We start from the raw sequence: 12,591 nt of genomic DNA, 5'->3' as shown, positions 1-12,591 counted from the left end.
CACCCTAAAACATGCCTCAGATCTGCCACTGCAAACTATAGAGCAGTTTTACACTGCCATTTTGACCTGGCAATATAAAACTTTTATCAGGCTTAAACCTTTCTGTTTAATACTTATAAGTCACCCTATAGTAGGCCCTAAAGGCTCATGAGTCATGGTGCATCGTATTTAAAAAGTAGGACGAGTATACTTAGGTTTTACATGTCTTGGCAGTGAAAAAACCCATAAAGTCGCTCTTCACTGTTGTAAGGCCTATCTCTACCATTGACTAAACCTGAATTACCTTATTACATTTAATAAGTGTTAACTTTAGAATGGGTACAGATAGAGCTATGCTGTTTACACTCAAATGATTTATAATATGAAATCCTCTCTAATGGTAAAGTCAGATTTTAGGTCACAATTCTGTAAATTCCACTTTAGAAAGGAGGCATTTTCTTATCCCAACCATCTATGCTTTCTGGCAGTGTCCTGGGCCAACTGACTGTGAATAGCTTGGCCGTTGGGGTTTGTGTATTTCTTCCAGACAGTAGCACAAATGGGGCATAGGTGTGGACAAGATGGGCCATCCTGACAGGATGACTGGGGAGGGGCTGTACCCAGCCCCACTTACACTTCAAAGGGCTTTGCTGTCTGCACACAAAGGAACTTGACACCAGGCCTGTCGTGCCTTTTGTCACTCCCAGACATTTTGGAGCCTTAACAGGAAACAGAACCCAATGTGGGGCTAGGACAGGTAGTCCCCCTGCACAAATGTTGGCACCAGGTACAAATGTTGGACCCCCAGAGCCATTCATCAGAGCACTCCTGGGCCTGTGGAAAATACAATAGAAGGTCTGCCTTGCAGCCTGAGAAGGAAAATGGACTTGCTTGCATTCATCCCAAGCTAACCAGAGTGACTTCATGCGTCAGTTGGCGACCTCCTGTGTGAGCTACAGGGGGCGCAACAAACTTCACAGACCTCCCTGCAACTGCCCAGCTGACCTGCCGCAACTGGACCTGCCACCGGACTTGCCTGAGCCATGCTGCCTTCTGCTGGAGTGAGCCCCTGAACCCCAAAAGGTGCCCTCCAGGTCCTAGACACTTGGTTGGTATCAGAGTGTACTCCTTCTAAAGAAACAACAAAAATCCTGAAGTTTGGGCTCCTTGCGAATGGGTCCATCTGAGCTGAAACTCTGCTGAAGTTATGAACGTTGCAAGTTCCCACTTGTTACATGCTTTTTACTGGATCCATTACAGCTAATGGTTTCTTAGACACTGGACTATATATGTGCATTAAAGCAAACAGCAGAAATTCCTCTGGTCAAATAAAAATACCAGAGGAACCGTGGACCCCATTAGACACCAATAAAAACACTGACAGGGAAACCGGTTCCAAGATGTAACTGGAATTAACTGGAATGCCCTGCTGGATATTTATGGGATTTCTAGAAGCCGGATGCCTGGGTGGGTTCCAAGGAATATCTAAGAGGGTCAGTATTTGCATCTTTAGAGGGACAGGAGGCCTGCTCAACACCAGTATTAAATGGGCTCTTTTGCTTCTCTGTTGTTCCTGGGTAGACTCCATGTAATACTTCCTGCTGGTTTAACTGTGCCCCAATGGGTTGCTTCACTGTCGTTCTTAGGCAGACTCCATATAATACTCCCTGCTGGTAACAGTGCCTCCGATGGGTTTCTTCTCTTTCGCTTCTCTGTCGTTCCTGGATAGACTCCACATAATAATCGGTGCTAGTTTGACAGTTCCTCTGATGGATTGCTTCTCTTTCGCTTCTCTTTTGTTCCTGGATAGACTGAATATAACACTCTGATCTGGTTTATCAGGTCCTCAGATGGGTTACTTCTCTTTCGCTTCTTTGTTGCTCCTCGGTAGACTCCATATCATTCTCTGTGCCAGTTAAACATTGCCTCCGATAGGCTGCTTCTCTTTCGCTTCGCTGTCATTCCTGAGTAGACCCCATGTAGTACTCCATGCTTGTTTAACAGAGCCTCTGCTGAGTTTCTTGTCTTTCTCTTCCCTGTCGTTCCTGGGTAGACTCCATATAATACACACTGGTGGTTTCACTGTGCCTCTGATGAGTTGCTTGTCTTTCTCTTCTCTTTCCTTCCAGGGTAGACTCCATATAATACACACTGGTGGTTTCACTGTGCCTCTGATGAGTTGCTTGTCTTTCTCTTCTCTGTCCTTCCAGGGTAGGCTCCACATAAAACACACTGGTGGTTTCATTGTGCCTCAGATGGGTTGCTTGTCTTTCTCTTCTCTGACGTTCCTGGGTAGATTCTATATAATACTCCCTAGTGGTTTCACTATGCCTCAATGCCTTTGCATCTCTTTCGCTTCTCTGTCGTTCTTGGGTAGATTCCATATAATACTCGCTAGTGGTTTAACAGTGTCTTGATGGGTTGCTTCTCTTTTGCTTCTCTGTCGTTCCGGGGCAGACTCCATGTAGTACTCCCTGCTGGTTTAACATTGCCTCCGATAGGTTGCTTCTCTTTCGCTTCTCTGTCATTCCCGGGTAGACCCCATGTAGTACTCTATGCTTGTTTAACAGTGCCTCTGATGAGTTGCTTGTCTTTCTCTTCTCAGTCGTTCCTGGGTAGACTCCATATAATACACACTGGTGGTTTCCCAGTGCCTCTGATGAGTTGCTTGTCTTTCTCTTCTCTGTCCTTCCAGGGTAGACTCCATATAATACACACTGGTGGTTTCACAGTGCCTCAGATGGATTGCTTCTCTTTCGCTTCTCTGTCATTCCTAGATAGATTCTATAATTCTCCTGAGTGGTTTCCCAGTGCCTCAATGGGTTGCTTCTCTTTCACTTCTCTGTCGCTCCTTGGTAGACTCCATATAATACTCCCTGGTCTTTTCACAGTGCCTCAGATGGATTGCTTCTCTTTCGCTTCTCTGTCATTCCTAGATAGATTCTATAATTCTCCCTAGTGGTTTCCCAGTGCCTCGAAGGGTTGCTTGTCTTACGCTTCTCTGTTGTTCCTGGGTAGACTCCATATAATACTCCATGGTCTTTTCACAGTGCCTCAATGGATTGCTTCTCTTTCGCTTCTCTGTCCCTCCTGGATAGACTCCATATAATACTCCCAGGTCTTTTCCCAGTGCCTCAATGGGTTGCTTCTCTTTCGCTTATCTGTCGTTCCTGGGTAGACTCCATATATTACTCCCTGGTCTTTTCACAGTGCCTCAATGGATTGCTTCTCTTTCGCTTCTCTGTCATTCCTAGATAGATTCTATAATACTCCCGAGTGATTTCCAAGTGCCTCAAAGGGTTGCTTCTCTTTCGCTTATCTGTCGTTCCTGGGTAGACTCCATATATTACTCCCTGGTCTTTTCACAGTGCCTCAATGGATTGCTTCTCTTTCGCTTCTCTGTCATTCCTAGATAGATTCTATAATACTCCCGAGTGATTTCCAAGTGCCTCAAAGGGTTGCTTGTCTTACTCTTCTCTGTCGCTCCTTGGTAGGCTCCATATAATACTCCCTGGTCTTTTCACAGTGCCTCAGATGGATTGCTTCTCTTTCTCTTCTCTGTCATTCCTAGATAGATTCTATAATTCTCCTGAGTGGTTTCCCAGTGCCTCAATGGGTTGCTTCTCTTTCGCTTCTCTGTCGCTCCTTGGTAGACTCCGTATAATACTCCCTGGTCTTTTCACAGTGCCTCAGATGGATTGCTTCTCTTTCGCTTCTCTGTCATTCCTAGATAGATTCTATAATTCTCCCTAGTGGTTTCCCAGTGCCTCAAAGGGTTGCTTGTCTTACGCTTCTCTGTCGTTCCTGGGTAGACTCCATATAATACACACTGGTGGTTTCACTGTGCCTCTGATGAGTTGCTTGTCTTTCTCTTCTCTTTCCTTCCAGGGTAGACTCCATATAATACACACTGGTGGTTTCACTGTGCCTCTGATGAGTTGCTTGTCTTTCTCTTCTCTGTCCTTCCAGGGTAGGCTCCACATAAAACACACTGGTGGTTTCACAGTGCCTCAATGGATTGCTTCTCTTTCGCTTCTCTGTCATTCCTAGATAGATTCTATAATACTCCAGAGTGATTTCCAAGTGCCTCAAAGGGTTGCTTGTCTTACGCTTCTCTGTCGCTCCTTGGTAGGCTCCATATAATACTCCCTGGTCTTTTCACAGTGCCTCAGATGGATTGCTTCTCTTTCGCTTCTCTGTCATTCCTAGATAGATTCTATAATTCTCCTGAGTGGTTTCCCAGTGCCTCAATGGGTTGCTTCTCTTACGCTTCTCTGTCCCTCCTTTGTAGACTCCATATAATACTCCCTGGTCTTTTCCCAGTGCCTCAGTGGATTGCTTCTCTTTCGCTTCTCTGTCATTCCTAGATATATTCTATAATTCTCCTGAGTGGTTTCCCAGTGCCTCAATGGGTTGCTTGTCTTACGCTTCTCTGTCCCTCCTTGGTAGACTCATATAATACTCCCTGGTCTTTTCACAGTCCCTCATTGGATTGCTTCTCTTTCGCTTCTCTGTCATTCCTAGATAGATTCTATAATTCTCCCGAGTGGTTTCCCAGTGCCTCAATGGGTTGCTTGTCTTACGCTTCTCTGTCGCTTCTTGGTAGACTCTATATAATACTCCATGGTGGTTTAACTGTGCTTCTGATGGGTAGCTCCTCTGTTGCTCCTGGGGAGGCACCATATATTGCTCCCTGGTGGTTCAACAGCACTTACGTTGTGTTGCTCTCATGTCACTCGCTTGTTGCACCTGGATAGACTCTTCATATTACTCCTGGGTTGGTGGCTCCTCTTTCACTCCTGAGTAGACTGCATAAAATACTCCCTGCTGGTTTAACAGTGTTTCCAATGGGTACTCCCTGGTGGTTTAACAGTGCCAGCAATGGGTACTCACTGGTGGTTTAACAGTACCAGCAATGGGTACTCCCTGCTGGTTTACAGCTAGTGCCTGGCAGTAAACTCTGCTCTGCCGGCGGAGTTCATGGATTTTTGTCCACTCCGCACTCCCCTTGGAGTGTGGAGTTCAGAAAAAGCTCCGCCAACTGCCACATCACATCATTACCTTTTCTCATGTGTGGGTCACCAACGTTAAGTCGGTGAGTGCGAGTGAGAAAAAATGAGTGCTGGACCGCCATTTGGTGAGATTTCTCAACATGGGTGGTCGCAGCAGGCCGCTCGTTTGAGAAAGTTGCCGCTCACGTTGCGAAAGCTGCCTCTCGAGTAGAAAATCTACACGATTGGCAGAAAGAAGCAGTGGCTTCTGGCGTGCTGTGTGGTGCCATTGGAGCTGATTTTACAGCGCTGGAGAAGCTCCAGCCACTAAAAATCAGTGTGAGCAGTGTGATAGACTGGAATTCAGCCGCTTGTAGAACTCCACGGAGTCTCATGGAGTTTTTAGGTAACTCTGCAGAATTCAGTTGAACAAAACTCAGTGAGTTCGGCCCATCCCAAATTACAGCCTGGTCTGGGATCTAAAAGCAGCAGTAGTATATTTTGTCAGACCAGCCCCAGAGCTGCATGTAGTGAGCGAGTGTGGCAAGCGAACCGGGACCCTACAAGGGGGGTTTGGTTTCTACCCCATGCCACTGCATGGATCAATGATCCCATGGATTTTGCACAGTTAGTGATCCTAGGTGTCAAGGTTCACTGCAGTGAGACATTCTTGTACTTTCTGTTGTCTGTTGTCGTTGCTGATCAGGCTTGATTTCAGCTTCCAGAGGGTCCTGTTTGTAGTAGTCTAGAGACATTCAGCCTTGGGTGGTGATGAACCAGCCCTGCAGATGGTGGATGTTGGTACCTGATGAAACATTCAAATGCAGTTGTTTTTAGTTCTATATGGATGGGTCCTATGTCCTTCCTAGTCATAGGTACGACGCGGGGCATCATGTAGAAACTGAAGATGACTGGAGATGCTCTCTCATATGGAGGTGGGATGAGGATGAGCTGCTGTCTGATGTATGGAAAAGATGTGGATGGAATGCTTGAATTATTCTCAGCCACCAGTAATCTCTGGCAATGGGTTACAGGATGATGTTGTCAAACTTCATATGCAACAAGAGGGTATTGAGTCAGGCTTCCTGCCTGTTAGGACTGAAAATGTCCTCTACAGGGCTCATAAGAGTGTGCATCCCTGCCTTGAATTCAGTTCACCATAGCAAGTTCTGTACGTTTTTTGGTTTTCTCTTCAGCCCACACAACTATCATGCATGCGCACTGAAGGCTTCCTGCACCATGGATTGCAAACCAGAGCAGCGTACTAAGGTCCTGAGGGCCACACGATGTGTAGCCTTCTTTTTCAGAGTGTGACTACCTTCAGCTCACAGGACTACTGAGTACTGGTAGATATTAGAATCACAGCCTCACTTCATAAAGACAAACACTCAAGTCATCCATCTGGGTTCTTTTAGAACAATTCCACAGAGCTCTTCTTTGAGCCCAACACTGTTCAATACCTACGTCATTCCTCTATGAGAGCTTATTGAGTCTTTCGGCCTCCAGTTCTTTCTTCGTGAGGAGGCCGCTCAGATCACCCTCTGACTCAGCGGCAACATGAAATGTCAACAAAAACAAAATCACAAACTGCCTCTGTAGAGTGGCCCAATGGATGAGCTCTATCTCCTTCAAGCTCAACTTCAGAAAGACAGAGCTGATCGGTTATGGAAATCCATCGATCTGGTCCCATAGTTGGTGGCCAGACATACTTTGTCCTGTTCCCACTCCCTCAAATTCGGCCTGTAATCTTGACATCATCTTTCACTGATACGTCAGTTTCATAGCTCATAAACAAACTCTCTTTGAACTGCTTTATGATGATGAAAATCCTGAGAAAAATGGTAACTCTTCTTCGTAGTTGAACCAGGGAAACTCTTGATCAAGCCCTCATCACATCCAATTATTGTGGATTATTGTAATTCCTTGTTTTTAGAAGTTCTGGGATTCATTCTGAAGAAGCTTCAGCTTATCCAGAATGAGCCGACACGTCTCATTCGTTAACTCAAGACACGTTCCCACATCTCTTGTCACCCGCTGCTCTCCATTGGCCCATTCAAGAGGCTTTGCTTCTGTCCGTTCGTATACCCCTTCGAGGTCCCTACTTTCCAGTATGACCCACCGTGTGACTGTCCTTGATACAAATAAAGTGCATATGAGGTGTTTTCAGTCATGATGGTCAAGCCGCAGGATGCTCTTCTCTTTGAAATCAGACTACTACGAATTGTTAAAACACATCTCTTTTCTTTGCAATGGTTCTATCGGTTGCTTTTGTTGCTCCTGCTGCTAGCACCAAGGCAACCTGTTCCTGGGGATTTACGCACTCAAAAAATTTAAATACTGAGTATAACCAGTTTCTGTTCTGTTGTGGAGCCTGTGTTTCCAGCTGACTTAAGCTGTGTTCTAGACAACCCCATGAGATACTACTGTTGTTTGAATGAACTTTACATTTTGGATTACTTTGGAAGCTTGCTTTTACTCTTTGCCTGGGAATATTTGCTGCTATTTATGGACCTAATTTTTCCATTGGATACTTCCCTTGTTACTGTACTTGAATCGACTTCCTAAACATCTTTTGGAGTTCGTCTGTTTTCTGAACTGGCTCCTACATGTCGTACTACTGACCAGGTGGACACGAGTTCTCCAGTGGATCAATGTTGTTCCCCTCCTCGGTGTTAGTTTCTAGTTACTTCTCTCTCCACCACTCTAACCGTGGGCTCTCAATCAATAAGGATCTATAAAGCGCCACAAATCACCCATGAGGGTCTCAAAGCGCTGGGCTGCATCTCCCAAGCTCAAAATTGTTGATGATGTCAAAAGTATTCCCCCTCTGTCAACGCAAATGCACCATTAAAGTATCAAATGCTCTGATCTAGACAAATTATGAGTGAGCTATCTCAAGACTGATCTACCTTTGTAGGAAGGTCAGATCCTCTAATTCTGATTTCTGTAACAATTTCTTCTTCCCTGCCATGGATCTTATCTTGAATGCTCTTGTATGTGATTCGATAGGATGGAAATAAGACAGGAAAAACAAAGAGGAAATTAAATCAGATGTGGTTATACATGAAGCAAGAAGTTGATTCCTTCTACAAATGTTCACAGAAATAGCTCTTTCTAGACTCTTTCCTCTGTCCCTCCCGCTCACCCCAAACCTCGGGTTACTAATATAAAAACCCTTCTAATTCTTCCCTCATGTATCTCTCGTTTGACTCATCCCAAAACTAATTTTACTACTATGATCTCCCTAATCCCTAACTACAGACTCTTCCTTCCTCCATCTCTCCATTTATTTATCCCAAACCTCATCTTACTACTATGATCCCCCAATTAACACTTTCTAGAATGTTCTGTCTTCCATCCCTATATTATCCTATTCAATTAAAAAAACAGACTCATATGTCCTCCACTCAAATTAACCCACTCTTCCTATACTAATACCATTCTGATATTCCCCTATACTAATCCACCACTAAGCTTTTTGGGTTCCGGAGTAGCAAGCTACTCGCTGAAAAGCGCTTTGATGCCTCATCAGGGGTAGCAAGCGCTATATAAATACAATTACAATTACAGTAGATGGCCTTGGAAATGTACCTCAGAGAGCCTCTCCAACTCCACCAAGCTTAGGTTTGACTAACTGCCCAATCTTGGGAGTAAAAGCCATGTATGGACGTAAGCGACTACCCGATAGTCCAAGAACAGCAACCCCAACAGGTGTACTCTTTTTGCCTACTTTGCATGGCTGTAAAAGCCATGGGGCATATTTACAAAAAGCTCACGCCACCGCTGCGTCATTTTTTTTGACACAACAGCAGTGTATTCAGTGCTCCATTTTTGCAAAGTGACACATAAGGTATAATGTGTCACTTTTCTCTTGCCTGCGGTGTTTTTTACCTGCGCTACAACTGGCTGCGTCAGATTACGTTAATCATACTCAATAACGGCATTCCCTCTTAAAATCCCATGCAGTACTGACGCATCCTGGGAAGTGACGCAATGTTGGCAAATGATTTGCAGAATCTAAATTGAGTCAAAAATCCTACGCCTCCTTAACCCAGGTGTAAAAATTATGCATTGGCTTTGCAATAGGAATCTGACCAGCTGAAGTCACTTTACACACTGGACTATGTATTTCACTACTCCTCTACCTGTAGTGGGTCTACACAAGTGACAATCATGTTATTGGACCTTTGACCAAGCTGGGACCATGGCACCTATGATTCTGTCATCCTCTGCAGTAAGGCTGTGTGACGTTGGGAAGTTTTGCAAGGGACAGGCCAGGATTGTCACTTCTCCATGGAGGAAGGGGTACCAAGTCCAGGCCTGCGAACAGAAAAGGACAGCAGGTGAGTACACACATAAGGTAGGTAATACGTGTATTGCCACTTCACATTCCAACACATACTTGTAATCTCTTACACTGTCACTCACAACGTCACACGTACTCAGGTCTCTGCATACACATGTCGACTATGCCCACTGCAATGTGACACACAGACATACTGCATGCATTGGCTGTTCCTTCCAGGAGCAATGTACAAGTGTTTAAGGTGCTATTCCACCATTTTACAGTATTTTATGTTGGTCCCAAAGTATTAGGCTACTAGCGTCATTTAAAACCGACGCAGCACCTATACATTTTGACGCACCGCTGAAGTTGCGTCAGTTCTGAGGCCAACTTCAGCGATGCGCCACTTTTGAGGCTATTCCGTTATGGCAAAGTTTCCACAGATGCATCAGAATTTCTGGGTCCTTACAGCATGGTGCCTGATATTGGAAATATGGTGCATCAATGGCGTTGTAACGGATTACTGTGCATTGTAAGTATTTTTGACGCATGGCTGCTGCATCAATGTTTTGTACATATGCCCCAATGTTTTAAATCCCTCGACCATGTTTCTATAGATTCAAACAATATTTTTGACGTGTCACAAGGTGTTACTTCTGCATGACTGTCAGGGGTGGTGGGCGGGCTCAGAACATCTGGGGAGACTTGAGGGAAACACCAGCTCTTAAGTCACATAAACTCTCCAGGTTTTTAGCTGAAATGGTGAATATTTGTTCCGCATGGTGGTAATGAGTGAGAATGTCACTCGCTCCAGTTACAAGCGTCTTGAGATTTTAAACTCAGTGTTACTTTCCTGTGTTTTAAGTAGTTTATATTTGTGCTTTGAGGTGGCCCCCTCCGATGTGTTACTCATGTTTGTATGTGCTGATTTGTTCATTTTACGTATTTAATATCTAAAATTAATTTACGCAACCGAAAGTGATATATTTCATTTGTATTTTACTGTGGTGGCGTGGATATTGTATTTTAAACACAGGCTAATATTAAACCTGTCTAAAGTGCTTTCTTGACGGTCTTTACAAAGTGTCTGTATGGTAAGGAGACCCTTGCACTTTGAGCTAACACGGCTTTTACTACCAGATGAGCTTTTAAACCTGAGGTGACCTACACTGATGCAATTCAAGCATGTGATACGTCTGGCTCTGTTCGTCCCCTGACAGGATGCCAGCAGCCCACCTAAAATGTGCTTATGTGCTATCATCACACACCTTGTGACTTTTAAATGCATTTAACTGTCTTCAAACGCTGAGAGTTTCATCCTTGCCCGGACATCCATGGCTAAGACTTCAGGAACCCTCTTTGGCCTAAACACACAGAGTGGAAATAGAGGGGACACTGAAGGAAGGCAGACACAAGCTGGCAGGTAAGAAGGGGCGAACACACACATTCTGTGACTACAGGCCCCTTCCCACAGACTTCATGTCTCACCCTGTGGACTTCAGTCTGTGACTACAGGCCCAGTCACACAGACTTCATGTCTCACCTTGTGGACTTCAGTCTGTGACTATAGGCCCAGTCACACAGACTTCATGTCACAGCAGAAGAGCAGGGCAGCCCTCATCACTTGCACACTCGGGCTGGAGTTTCCACCCTGTGGAACTCAGTCTGTGACTTTACAGGCCGAGTCACACAGACTTTATGTCTCACCCTGTGGACTTCAGTCTGCGACAGGCTCAGTCACACAGACTTCATGTCTCACCCAGTTGACTTCAGTCTGTGACTACAGGCCCAGTCACACAGACTTCATGTCTCACCTTGTGGACTTCAGTCTGTGACTACAGGCCCAGTCACACAGACTTCATGTCTCACCTTGTGGACTTCAGTCTGTGACTTCAGGCCCAGTCACACAGACTTCATGTCACAGCGGAGGAGCGGGGCAGCCCTCACCACTTGCATACCCGGGCCGGGGTCTTCACCCAGTGGACTTCCGTATGTGACTACAGGCCCCTTCACACAGACTTCATGTCTCACCCTGTTGACTTCAGTCTGTGACTTCAGGCCCAGTCACACAGACTTTATGTCACAGCAGAGGAGCAGGGAAGCCCTCATCACTTGCACACTCGGGCCGGGGTTTTCACCCTGTGGAACTCAGTCTGTGAGTTGGAGTGGGACCTACTAACCTCCCCCCCATCAGAAAGCACGTGAGCCTTCCGTGAAGCTTGCTAGGCGCTATGTAAGTTCACCTGTTGCAGTCAGGAGCACATCTGCTCAAGGAATCATTAACATTGTCAGTCCCGCCCCTTTTTCTGGGGGCCACGGGGGGATCGAGGGGGTGAGTCCAAATCCTGCTGTGTTTACAGAAGCTGCTTAAGTGCCTTTAGGGGAGACAAGGGTTGTATTTACCACGCTGGAGGCAGAGGTGTAACTAAACTTGTGGGAGCCCCCTGCACAGCACATGGTGACCCCCGCCCCACCCAGACTCACTCTGGACCCCGAGGCCAGAGTACTGTGCTGAGGGGCCCCCTGGAGCTCAGGGGCCCCCCTGCATAGCAGGGGTACAGGAAGCCTTTGTTACACCACTGGCTGGAGAGTAAGAACTGAAACAGGGTGACTGAGTGCATTTTAATTACAATTGTAATCGTATTTATATAGCGCTTACTACTCCTGGCGAGGAGTTGAAGCACATTTCAGTGAGTAGCACGCTACTCCAGAACCCAAAATGATTAGTGGTGGGTTAGCTGAGTGAGGTTTGAGTTATTTTGAGACGAGGACATATGAGTTTTTTAGACTGACTAGAGCAGTGGTTTACAACCTGTGGTCCGGGAATACCTGGGGGTCCGCGAAGCCTCCTCAGGGGGTCCGCGACTGCTTTGAAAATTCAATAATATTAACAGTTTAGTCCCCAGCTTTCAGTATTGACTCAGTGGGGGGTCCCCGGATTCCAATAATGATTCAGTGGGGGTCCCCGGATTCCAATAAAGATTCAGTGGGGGTCCCCGGGCTCCAGTAATGATATTGTGGGGGTCCACAGAAGTCAAAAGGTTGTGAACTGCTGGAATAGAGTAATGGAGGGATAGAGGAGGGAAGAGGCTTGAATGTTTGAGATCATAGTAGTAGAATGAGGTTTGGGGTGAGCCAGAAGGGATGAAGAGGGAAGATTCTAGAAAGGGTTAGTTTGGAGATCATGGTAGTCGATCGAGGTTTGGGATGAGCCCGAGAGTGAGGATAGATTGATGGAGTAATAGGGTGAGACAGAGTGGTGCATTGGAGAGAGTGATTTACCCAGGATCCACAAAATGTTCATGGGGGTAGGGGCGAGCGGCTGAAGGAAGGTTC

Source organism: Pleurodeles waltl, chromosome 1_1 (assembly GCF_031143425.1).
Source record: "Pleurodeles waltl isolate 20211129_DDA chromosome 1_1, aPleWal1.hap1.20221129, whole genome shotgun sequence".
Lineage (NCBI taxonomy): Eukaryota > Metazoa > Chordata > Amphibia > Caudata > Salamandridae > Pleurodeles > Pleurodeles waltl.
This window is presented reverse-complemented; position numbering follows the sequence as displayed.